This window comes from Schistocerca gregaria, chromosome 3, assembly GCF_023897955.1.
Source record: "Schistocerca gregaria isolate iqSchGreg1 chromosome 3, iqSchGreg1.2, whole genome shotgun sequence".
NCBI classification, from domain to species: Eukaryota; Metazoa; Arthropoda; class Insecta; order Orthoptera; family Acrididae; genus Schistocerca; species Schistocerca gregaria.
In genome coordinates, this window is record NC_064922.1 from 280978348 (window position 1) to 280991593 (window position 13246).

The 13246-nt window shown below is 43.6% G+C and overlaps 1 protein-coding gene and 1 non-coding gene across 2 annotated transcripts in view; one reads left to right on the forward strand and one right to left on the reverse strand.

Moving 5' to 3' along the window:
- LOC126354274 (disintegrin and metalloproteinase domain-containing protein 22-like) overlaps positions 1 to 13246 on the forward strand; it is a 901625-nt gene that overhangs the window by 527932 nt on the left and 360447 nt on the right. The window lies entirely within an intron of this gene.
- On the reverse strand, positions 12885 to 12959 carry Trnap-cgg (transfer RNA proline (anticodon CGG)). The gene has a single exon. It is a non-coding gene; the product is annotated as a tRNA-Pro (tRNA).

The window sequence follows — 13246 nt, forward strand, 5'->3', positions numbered from 1 at the left end:
GACGCTACGCTGCCGACAGGGGTTGATATACATAAACGGGGACAGTTGAAAATATGTGCCCCAACCGGGCACTCGAACTCGGGATCTTCTCCTTACATGGCAGGCGCTCTATTCATCTTTTTTATCTTATTTTGTTGTACATTGTTCGTTGACTTTGATCGTTGCGGACGTCCGATGACACTCGTTCAGGTTGTTCGTTGATCCGTTCACTCAGTTTTATTTTTAGTTTTTTTTTTAATTACAGACGGTAGCTAAACCCTCTGACCGAAGACGGTGAGCTACCGTGAAGACAATCAATCTGAGCCACCGAGGGCACAGAGGAGAGTGCGACTGCAGGGACTTATCCCTTGCACGCTCCCCGTGGGACCCACTTTCCCAACTTAATGTCCACACACTATATTCGTAGTGCCCCTTCCCATTACACTCATTACACGCGGCAGACAATCTTACCGAGTCACGTAAGAGTTCGGGCAATGCATGTACATCCAGCACAGAAGAAGAAGATCAATAGCCGGTTAGCCTTAATTATACGAAGATGGTATCTGTTCTTTCGGACATGTCCGAAAGAACAGATACCACCTTCATACACCAATTAAGTGTCTCGTTTCCTAATCTAATTCCCTCAGCATCACCTTATTTAATTCTATTACATTCCAATATCCTTGTCTTGCTTTTATTGATCTCATTTTATATTCTCCTTTCAAGACATTGTCCATTACGTTCAACTGCTCGTCCAAGTCTTTTGCTCTCTCTGATAGAATAACAATGTCATGGACAAACCTCAAAGGTTTTATTTCTTCTTCCAGTACTTCAATTCCTACTCCAAATTATTCTTTGGTTCCCTTTTATTTGCTCCCTTTTATTTGCTCAATGTGCATACTGAATAACATCGGGGATAGGTTAGAACCCTGTCTCATTCCCTTTTATGCCCCTCGATTCTTATAGCTGCCGTCTCGTTTCTATACAAATTGTAAAAGATATGGTATGGCGTACTCAAGCTGCGTGAAGCATCCGCATTGGTTTAGACAAAATCGTGAGACCGGTGTAGGAAAAGTTTTAAGCTCAGCACGTTTCGATGCTCGTGGGTTTCTCCTTCACCCTATAAGACCCTGATTATTCCCACTGTTGTTCATTTAAATAAACTTTCTGCGAAAATGTGACTGAATAAAGATTAAATTGCTATATTATTGCTGAGTAAGATCAAAATCAACGAAGTAAGGTGGTTTTGCGGGCGGCGCTAGCATCTCACTTGCGCTATGACTCTCCAAGACGCATGTGATCCCCAGCGGATTTGCATATGGTCAGGCAACTGAGACCGTATAAATCGAGTTTTAACGGGAAAAGGAAAATTCGCGGATTCACCTCGTGTCAGTGGTACTGAAGTTTTTGAATTGGCTTTTACTTAGCGATTGGGAAACTGTGCGTGTATGAAGATTTCTTTCTGTCAATGTGAAAGCAAGTACTTATAAATTCGGATTACAGTGTCTGACCTAGAATCTCCTTAGTATCCTACTTTTGAACACGAAAAAATCTGTGCGAGCTACTTTTTTAGTTGTGTGATTTTAGTTAATCTAAAACGCATGTGACGGCACGTAAGTTAGATTATACATGATTAATCTTTCACAAGAATACTCAGAATTGCTTTGTTATGAAACAATCATTCACAATGACTAACTGTTTCGTAATGTAAATCTACCCTGTTTGAAAAACGCTTCTGTTGAACTTACTGCAAGTCTGGTAATGGAACCTGATCCTAATATTCTTTCAAAATGTTCATTTAGACCGTACAATTGTTTCTTATCTTACAACGGATAACTCGGCTCCACTCTGACTGCACCGCAAAAAATGATGGGTCGAAATAAATCAAAAATGTTTCAAATGGCTCTGAGCACTATGGGACCTAACTGCTGAGGTTATCAGTTCCCTAGAACTTAGAACTAATTAAACCTAAATAACCTAAGGACATTGCACACATCCATACCCGAGGCAGGATTCGAACCTGCGACCGTACCGGTCGCGCGGTTCCAGACTGTACCGCCTAGAACCGCTCGGCCACACCGGCCGGCGAAATAAATCACTGAACGGCACTTTGCCTTTTTGTCTTATTTATTAACAGGCTACAACAGCAAATAAAGAATTAATTCTGTTTGTGAAAATATGATTGACTTTCCAGGCAATAGTGCAATATTGTAACTTTCACTTCAAAGTGGAATAAGTTTCATAAAATACTCATAAATGAATAGGAAAGTTATATTATTCCGTAATATCAGATATGCCAACATCGCTTGTAAATCTTTTATTGGTTACCAGTTTCGACAGATCTGTGCTGCCATCATCGGATTTTGTAACTTATTAACAGAAGTTCATGATCTTTACAAACTTACAAGTCAAATAGTGATGTTGTGTCGTTATACAATAAAAGATAGCAAGGAACATCAGCGTACCAACCATAAGATACCGCGTGGTGATGTTCCTTGCTACGTTTTAATGTAAAACGACACAACATTGCTATGTAACTTGCAAGTTTGTACACATCAAGAACTTCTGTTAATACGTTACAAGATCTGATGATGATAGCACAGATCTCTCGAAACCGGTAATCAATAAAGGTTATACAAGTGAGCGACGGTGGCTTACCTGATATTTCCGAATACTATAACAATCCAGATGGCCTCCTGCTGTTGACACAATGTCGAACATATATAATAGGAAAGTACTTTGAAATTATACAGAGTCCTTTTAATGACACGGAAATAACTCTTACTAACATAAATTACGACTTCTCATTAGCATTGTCACATATCGTAAGATTTATATTTGTACGCGATCTTTAAATTACATCGCATTCACACTTTCCCTTTTTAATGAAATGCCTTAACTGCCAGTGGAGGGAGGAAACTAATTAAAATACTGAATACAAGACTGATGATACTCTCTGGGTACCAACACGTAGATATTATTAGACACCATGCAATCTTTATAGTGTAATAATTACTCAACTAGCTCTTGCAGCAAAGTTTAATGCAGTTTACCTTCATCAAAATCAACTGTCTCTTTTATAAAATCATATCAAATCATCCTCTGTCCTCGATTACATATCATGGTGCATCTCAAATGATAAACCCTCCTTTGTGAGGAACGCCCGACACACGAGAACCTCTCTTTGCCGTGCCACAACACTCAATCTCACGCTCTAGCCGACAACTCGACCCCTACAGTTAACCACCGCACAAGCTTCGCTCGTCCGAGTTCTACTCAATAGTACAACCACCGGAAGCCAAATAATATGTCATTCATGTGTTCAGGCATGCAAAGATGCTCGTAGTATCAAACATTCCAAGAAAATGAATCTCTCAAGATAATTACATTTTTTACAACCATTTCTTGTATCCAGAGATGACAGATGTCCTGGGATATCTTCTAATATCCTGTCGCACCTCAATTTATGTCACATAGTGCAGCAACTCGACGTAACATCGACTCAAAAAGTAGTCAAAGTCCCCTGCAGAAAACTGAGCCATGTTTCCTCTACAGCCGTCCGCGACAAACAGAAAGTATGCGAAATGAAAGCAGCTCTCAAAAGGTCAATGAGAGATTCTTATAACGAATTTGAAAGCAATATTTTATCTGCAGATTCTAAAAATAACCCCACAAAATTTTGGTCGTACGTAAAATCTACGAAGGATACAAATAATTCAATACCTTCTCTTGCTGACAGTACGGGTAATGTAACGGATGAACTGAAGGCCGAAATTCTAAGCCTAGCTTTCAAAAACCCGTTTACGGTAGAAGCCTGCAGCACCATTCCCCTTTTCATTTATCGAACACACGCAAGGATGGCTGACATAGTGCTCAGTGTATCTGCGAAAGTAAAACAGTTAAGATCCTTAGACGCCAGGAAGGCATCTGGCCCAGACGGTATCCCCGTAAGATTATATGTTGACTATGCTACAAATATAGCATCAATCTTATCCATCATTAATCAGAGATCATTCGAACAGTGGAAAGTTCACGGGACTGGAAGAAGGCCCAGATCATAACAATCTATAAAAAGGGGAGAAAATCGGATGCACACAATTACCGGCCAATTTCACTGAGATAGATTTGTTGTAGAATCATGGAATATATTTTGTGTTCAGAAATAATGACCTTTCTAGACTCCTAGAAGCTCATCTGCAGAAACCAGCACGCTTTTCGGATACAGCGGTCATGCGAGTCACAGCTGGCCCTCTTTGTGCGTGATATACAACAGGCTCTAGATACCGGCTCCCAGGTTGATGGCATATTTCTCAAATTTCGAAAGGCGTTCGATTCAGTTCCGCACTGTCGCTTTCTACAAAAAGTGCGCGCTTACGGTCTATCCAATGACATATGCGGCTGGACAGAAAGTTTTCTGACAGACAGGGAGTAGTATGTCGTCCTGAATGGGGTGACTTCAACTGAAATAAACATAACTTCAGGTGTGCCCCAGGGCAGCGTAAGAGGCTTTTTACGATTTAAATAAACGATATGGTTGATATTACTGACAGCTGCATTAGAATGTTTGCCGATGATGCTCTAGTCTACAGAGGAGTAGCATCACACGAAAGTTGTGAACATATCAATGAGGATTTGTGCAGAAAATAAATTTCTCAGTATTAGTAAGTGTGACCTACTGCATATAACAAGGCGAAAATCCCCAATATTGTATGAATACAAAATAAATGCCCAGTCTTTGTAATCGGTAACATCCGTCAAGTATCTGTGTGTCACTATTCGAAATGATCTCAAATGGAATGATCAGATTACACAAGTAACGGGCAAGGTGAACTCTAGATTGCAGTTTATTGTTAGAATCCTGAAGCGATGCAGTCCTTCAACAAAGGAAATTGCTTACAATACGTTAGTTCGTCCAGTCTTACAGTATTGTTCGTCTTTATGGCACCCTGATTCGAGAGATTGAGAGGGTCCAAAGAATAGCTGCAAGATTTGTGACTGGTACATTTATCTATCGCGAGAGCGTTACAGATCTCGTAGAAAGTTTGAAGTGGGACATACTTGTAGGTAGACGACACGCTAAACGGAAGGTGCTGCCCACTAAATACCAAAATCCCATCTTCATCTACATCTACATTGTAGATGTAGAGCATATATTATTACAGTCCACTTTCAAATCGCTCAATGATCACCATTCAAAGATAAGGGAAATTAGAGCTCTTACTGAGCTGTTCAGGCAGTCGTTTCTCCCTCGCGCGATCCGCGAGTGGAACAGTGGGGAAAGGGGGGGGGGGGAGGGGAGGAGGAATATGACTTTGGCACGAATTGTGCCCTCAGACACACGCCGATTGATAGCTATAAGAATATATACGTACATGTAGATGATTGCGATAGTGTTTTTGCACGAACTGACCTCTCAATTATGTTCCATAAATGTTAGGCGGGATTCATGTCGGGCGATCTGGGTGGCCAAAACATTTACTTGAACTGTCCAGAATGCTCTTCAAACCCATCACGAACAACTGTGGCACGGCGCATTGTCAGCCATAAAAATTCCATCGTTATTTCGAACGAGAAGTCCATGATTGGCTGCAGATGGTCTCCAGTTATCCGAACTTCACTATTTGCACTCAATGATCGGTTCAGTTGGACCAGAGGACCCAGTCCCATTCGACGTAAACACAACCCACACCATTATGGAGCCACTACCAGCTTACACAGTGCCTTTTAGACTATATGGGTCTATGTCTTCGTGAGGTCTACGCCACACTCGAACACTACCATCTGCTCTTACCAAATGAAGTCGTGAGTCATCTGACCAGGCCACGGTTTTCCAGTCGTCTAGGGTCTAGCCGACATGGTCACGAGCCCAGAAGAGGCGATGCAGGCGATGTCGTGCTGGTGCCGTTAGCAAAGACGCTCTCGTAAGACCCCTATTGCTGTACCACATTAACGTCAAATTTCGCGGCACTTTCCTGACTGACACTTTCATCATACGACCGACATTGATTTCTGCGGTTATTTGAAGCAGTGTTGTTTGTTAGCACTGACAACTCCAGCCAAACGTCGCTGCTCTCGATCGTTAAGTGAAGACCACTGCGTTGTCCGTGGTGAGAGATAATGCCTGAAATTTGGTATTCTCAGCATGCACTGAATTCTGGAATATTGAATTCCCTAACGATTTCCGTAATGGAATGTCCCATGTGCCTAGTCCAACTACCATTCCGCGTTCAAAGTCTGTTAATTCTCGACTTGCGGCCATAATGACAAAAAAAATGGTTCTAATGGCTCTAAGCACTATGGGACTTAACATATGAGGTCATCAGTCCCCTACACTTAGAACTACTTAAACCTAACTAACCTAAGGACGTCACACACATCCATGTCCGGGGCAGGATTCGACCCTGCGACCGTAAAAGCAGCGCGGTTCCGGACCGAAGCGCCTGGAACTGCTCGGCCACAGCGGCCGGCGCCACAATGACGTCAGAAACCTTTTCACATGAATAGCCTGACAAAAATGACTGATCCGCCAATGCATTGCCTTTTACCCCTTGCGTTAGCGATACTGTTGCCATCTATATATGTGCATATCGCTATTCCATGACTTTCGTCACCTCACTGTAATGTGCATACCTTTCAGTAATACTGTCTTTTCTGAGAACATAAACTTGAAATCCAGATTGTACCCTCGAATTTACCTGAAACCCCGATTCAGTAATCTCAGCACCTGTTTGCTCCGGGCTTTGGCAAACCCCTCGCCAAGGTGCGAGTTGCATTACGTCGTGCACCGGAAAGCAACACGCTGTACATCTTTCAGACGGACTCTTCCGGCCCTGTAATTAGCTGACGTTTCTATCTGAAAGAGTAAAGTGGAGAAGAGCAGCTGATTTCGAGATAGGCAGTGCTGACGTTACAGAAGTTTTAGGCCGCGCTTTCTTTCGCAGAAAATTAATTAACGTTTTCTTGGCACCTGAAACCCACAGGAACTGCAGACTTGGTCCGTGGGCGGTTCTCGGAAACGTGAGTCGCATTACAGTGGGGCTTCGCGCGCTCCTCACGCTACCTTGTCATCTATAACGAGGCGCCTGCGAACAGGGAGAAGCCAGGGATGGCCGCTACCCAGACAGCTACATCTGGCTCCTTAATTAACGACTCGCGCAACTACCGCGCGCCAGCAAAGCCTTCCCCGAACCCGCCACTTTCCACGCCTTCATAACGCCTATAAACTAGGAGGCTGATTAAGGCGCGTCTCATGTTTACCTCCGCATCCGAGCGGCTAACTCTGACATTACGCACTCCAAAAATTATTAACTTCAACAAATTTCATAAACTAAGCTATAGAAAGGAATAATGAGAATGACTTGCCATTTTGAATGGGATTTTTAGAAAGTGTCCGTTCAAGTAAAATATGCATGGTGAATAACGTAACACTTGCACCGTAAATGTTTCGGATATGGAAGGCACTATAGAAGGCCATTTTCACATAACTGGATTGCAGGCAAGGGCACGTATGTGCAGGTAGTAGACATATTTTGACACGTTGACAACTTTTTTGCAAGTTACAAGACGAACGGAAAAACTGATAGAAGCCGACAGCGGTTGAAGGTCAGTTTGGATTCCATAGAAATATTGGAACACGTGGGGCAATACTGACCCTACGACTCATCTTAGAAAATACATTAAGGAAAGGAAAACCTACGTTTCTAGAATTTGTAGACTTAGAGAAAGCTTTTGACAATGTTGAGTGGAATACTCTCTTTCAAATTCTGAAGGTGGCAGGGGTAAAATACAGGGAGCGAAAGGCTGTTTACAATTTGTACAGAAACCAGATGGCAGTTATAAGAGTCGAGGGACATGAATGGGAAGCAGTGGTTGGGAAGGGAGTGAGACAGGGTTGTAGCCTATCCCCGATGCTATTCAATCTGTATATTGAGCAAGCAGTAAAGGAGATAAAAGAAAAATTCGGAGTAGGTATTAAAACCCATGAAGAAGAAGTGAAAACTTTGAGGTTCGCCGATGACATTTTAATTCTGTCAGAGAAAGCAAAGGACTTGGAAGAGCAGTTGAACGGAATGGACAGTGTCTTGAAGGGAGGATATAAGATGAACATCAACAAAAGCAAAACGAGGATAATGGAATGTAGTCGAAAAATATCGGGTGATGCTGTCGGAATTAGATTAGGAAATGAAACACTTAAAGTAGTAAATGAGTTTTGCTATTTCGGGAGCAAAATAACTAATGATGGTCGAAGCAGAGAGGATATAAAATGTAGACTGGTAATGGCAAGGAAAGCGTTTCTGAAGAGGAGAAATTTGTTAACATCGAGTATAGATTTAAATGTCAGGAAGTCGTTTCTGAAAGTATTTGTATGGAGTGCAGCCATGTATGGTAGTGAAACATGAACGATAAATAGTTTGGACAAGAAGAGAATAGAAGCTTTCGAAATGTGGTGCTACAGAAGAATGCTGAAGATTAGAAGAGTAGATCACATAACTAATGAGGAGGTATTGAATAGAATTGGAGAGAAGAGAAATTTGTAGCACAGTTTGACAAGAAGGGATCGGTTGGTAGGGCATATTCTGAGGCATCAAGCGACCACCAATTTAGTATTGGAGGGCAGCGTGGAGGGTAAAAATCGTAGAGGGAGACCAAGAGATGAATACACTAAACAGATTCAGAAGGATGTTGGTTGCAGTACGTACTGGGAGATGAAGAAGCTTGCACAGGATAGAATAGCATGGAGAGCTGCATCAAACGAATCTCTGGACTGAAGACCACAACAACAACAACAACAACAACAACAAGTTTTTAAATGGAACAATGCGTATTGACGGTAACATCGTAAAAGTAGCGTAAATGAGAAAGTCAGTGGTGTTTGTTGCAGGAACCCAGTGCACCTAGTTTACGAGTTATCATAATGTGGACATTGTAAACTCCGACAGCTGCTTGTTCTATCCTGTTGATTAGCTGCCAGGCGACGATGTTATGCTTGTTTTCATTGTAATGTGTGTACACTGCGGTTGCTTTGCGACGATACTGTTGCTCATTGTGTGAGTCTGGACGTAGTCGGGCTTGCTTGGAAGGTGGTATTTCCCAATGTGGAAATTGCGCACATGTTCATGGTTTATGGTGAATGTATGAAGTATTCCATTCGTTCACGTACAGTGTACACCGAAAGATATCCCCGTACGCGTTAACTTCTTCAAACAATTGCAGATGATATGAAATCACCTATTACTGCTGCCTGCTCTGCAATTTCCAGTGAACTGCTAGAACGGATCCAGTAGTCGTTGCGTGGTAGACAATAGTAATGGCTCTAAGCACAATGGGACTTAACATCTGAGATCATCAGTCCCCTAGAACTTAGAGCTACTTAAACCTAACTAACCTAAGGACAACACACACATCCATGCCCGAGGCAGGATTCGAACCTGCGGCCGTAGCAGCAGCGCGGTTCCGGACTGAAGAACCTAGACAGCGGTCGGCTGTACTGACTCTGGTGGTGGTCATTTTGAACACCGGCTTTAAGTTTACATAGGTTCCTTACGTGTCAGACCCCACAGAGGTGCTACATTTACCAGTGTCTGTCTTTCATTTGTTCTAGACATTGTCCCATTTAACAACATGACGTCTCCGGACACATTAACATCTGTGTAGAAACCGCACTTACGCACCCACGTGAAATTCTCATTCGTTTGTGCTGCTACGACAGGGTACAAACAACTGTTGGTGTCTACAATGTTCAAACTTAACAAACACCATTGACGCTCTAGTTTCGTCTACTTTAATTGTGGTACTGTCAATAGGCATTGTTCCATTGAAATGTGTACATTTTTTAAATAAATACGTATTTGAAACTCATAACACACAGTGTATGGTTTCCAAAGGCGGGCCGCTATCTAACATTCCATTACGTGAAATCCTCATATCAATGGCGCCTTCCACTATCGAAATATTACGGGTGCAAGTTTTAGATAATTCACCTTGTATACTACCCACTTTCGTATCCTAGATCGCTACGTTATGTGCATAGGTACTGCACAAGGCAGCCTGTGGTGGATAGCGTGGGTAACTTTTGCCACTCCTAATACAGTGGTAGCAAAATTAAAGCAACAAAACCGCTATTTCCCAGTCTCGCGTCTAATTCACAATATAATCATGCAAACTGTCAACAGATGTCCGTATGATCGTGCTCTGCTCGGACATCCACGCCAGCGATGACGTGAGTGCACCTATCAAACGGGGTAGCGTTTACCGGTTAGTCCCACATCCACACAGCCACAGACGGTATAATACAGAGAAGACGCCTACCAGGCTCTCAACGGTGGAGTGCCATGGCAAGAATGGAAGCAGGACATTCGCAAGCTGATGTGACCCGACGGCTTAATGTGGTTCTGTTACTTCTCGGATGTGGCGAGAGTTTATACAGACCGAAACTGTACCCCGAAGACGAGGGCATAGCCGTAAGATCAGAGAGAGAGAGGACCTTTATTTGGCTGTAAGGCCACGACGGTACCGCCTTAGTACTGCACGGCAACTGGCATGTGACCTCGCAGAATTCACAGGACGTGTTGTATTGAGGCAAGCGAAGTATAGATGGCTTCTGTAGAGTGACCTGTACTGTCGGATACCTACTGTATGTGTTCCTCTGACGCGTCTTCACAGAAGGGAACGTGTAGAGTTGGGTTGTCAACGTGCCACCTGGACAGTCGAACAGTGGGCCAATGTTCTTTCCAAAGATGAGACAAGATTTACTCTGGAGAGTGATTCTCGACGGGTTTGCATCTGGAGGGAACCTATAACACGATTTCGGGACCCAAACACTGTGGGAAAACACGATATCAAAGAGGATCCCTAATTATGTGGGCAAGCATAACGTTGACCACTCTAACAGCTCTTCGTGGAAATGTATACGTGAATCGGCAAGGTTTAACTGGAGTCAAGTACCGTGACAAGATCTTGATATCTCACGTGTGGTTGTTGCGAGACGCTGTGGGTTCAGACTTAGTGCTGACGGACGATAATGCTCGACCTCAGAGCACTGGTTGTCGATGTTTTCTTACAAACGGAAGACACTGATCGCAAGCCGTGGCCTGCTCGCTCTCCCGATTTGAATTCCATAGAGCACGTCCGGGATGCACTACGAAGACGGGTTGCCTCACGCCAGCATGCACCATCCACTCTCCAAGACTTGCGAGCAGCTGTACTGGAAGAGTGGGCGTTATTGCCTCAACTGGCGACATCACAGCATTCTCCGACGTTGTCAGGCCCGTATTGCTGCTAGAGGTGATCACACCCCATACTGAGAACATTAACCAGTTGTCGGAATGAGTGTGCAAATCTTTTAAATTGGAAGAAAACAAAGAAAATTTTGGTCTACCGTCATGCATGTTGCAGTTGTTTACGTTCTGTATTCTTTGCATTGTGTCTACTGTACTATCGCCTGTTCATGCCGTTTAGTGGCAAAATAAACGCAGCCCTGCAAAATTTCTGTTTCTTGCTTTAATTTTGGACACCACTCTAGTTTCCTTTCTGTTCCATCACTCCCAAATGGAGCGAGTAACAAACGACTGTTTTAAGTAGGCTGTTTAGGTTTTTTTATATTGGTAACGCCACGTAGCGCTCTGAAAATCACTGGCTGTGCTTTTTGCAGTCTGTGGCTGGTTTGCATTGTTGTCTGCCATTGTAGTGTTGGGCAGCGGCAGCTGGATGTTAACAGCGCGTAGCGTTGCTCAGTTGGAGGTGAGCCGCCAGCAGTGGTGGGTGTGGGGAGAGAGATTGCGGAGTTTTGAAATTTGTAAGACTGGATGTCATGAACTGCTATATATATATTATGACTATTAAGATAAATACATTGTTTGTTCTCTATTAAAATCTTTCATTTGCTAACTATACCTATCAGTAGTTAGTACCTTCCGCAGTTTGAATCTTTTAGTTAGCTGGCAGTAGTGGCGCTCGCTGTATTGCAGTAGTTCGAGTAACGAAGATTTTTGTGAGGTAAGTGATTTGTGAAACGTATAGGTTAATGTTAGTCAGGGCCATTCTCTTGTAGGGATTACTGAAAGTCAGATTGCGTTGCGCTAAAAAAATAATGTGTGTCAGTTTAAGCACAGTCTTGTATAATTTTTCTAAGGGGACGTTTCACTGTCAACGTACTTGCTCCAGGACGATCCCTAATTTCTCTTGTCTCCGCGGTACTTCACGCGAGATGTGCGAGGTCCGGACAAGTAATGCAACATATTTTTTTCTCGACCAACTTCGGCCTGAAAAACGCCAAATTTGTTGTGGTACATCGTGAAATACTCCCGCGTCAGCCCTTATAGTTTCAAGAAGTTCCAATAGGTGATGGCACTACACGTAGCCTTCAAAATGGCATCTCTAACAGAGATGCGTTTCAGGCAAACAGCTGTCGCTGATTTTCTAGTGGCGGAAAACCAGAGCATACCAGATGTCGATAGGCGCCTGCAGAATATTTACGGATACTTGGCGGTAAACATCAGCACGGTGAGTCGTTGAGCGAGGCGTCTGTCACGGTCTTGACAAGTTCGCGCAATCCTGTCCATCCCCTCCCCTACCCGACCGGCCGCATACAGCCGAGACTACTGTAATGCTGGAACGTGCGGACACTCTCATTCCACAATCAAACACTTCGAAGCATAAATGGACGTCTCTCTTGGTAGTGCTGACACACTGGTCCACCACTTGGTGTACTCAAGGAGTGTACCAGTTTGGTTCCTCGCCGCCTAAAATAGCAATGAAGGACCATCGGTGGAATTTCTTAAGCGTTACGAGGTTAATAGTGACAATTTTTGTTTAACTTCAACCACAGGCAATGAAACATGGAATAAGATTTTCACTCAGCAGCGGAGTGTGCGCTGGTATGAAACTTCCTGGCAGATTAAAACTGTGTGCCGGACCGAGACTCGAACTCGGGACCTTTGCCTTCCGCGGGCAAGTGCTCTACCAACTGAGCTACCCAAGCACGACACACGCCCCGTCCTCACAGCTTTACTTCTGCCAGTACCTCGTCTCCTACCTTCCAAACTTTACAGAAGCTCTCCTGCGAACCCTGCAGAACTAGCACTCCTGAAAGAAAGGATATTGCAGAGACATGGCTTAGCCACACCCTTGGGGATGTTTCCAGAACGAGATTTTCACTCTGCAGTGGAGTGTGCGCTGATATGAAACTTCCTGGCAGATTAAAACTGTGTGCCGGACCGAGACTCGAACTCGGGACCTTTGCCTTTGCCGGTTTGAAGATGATGAATCC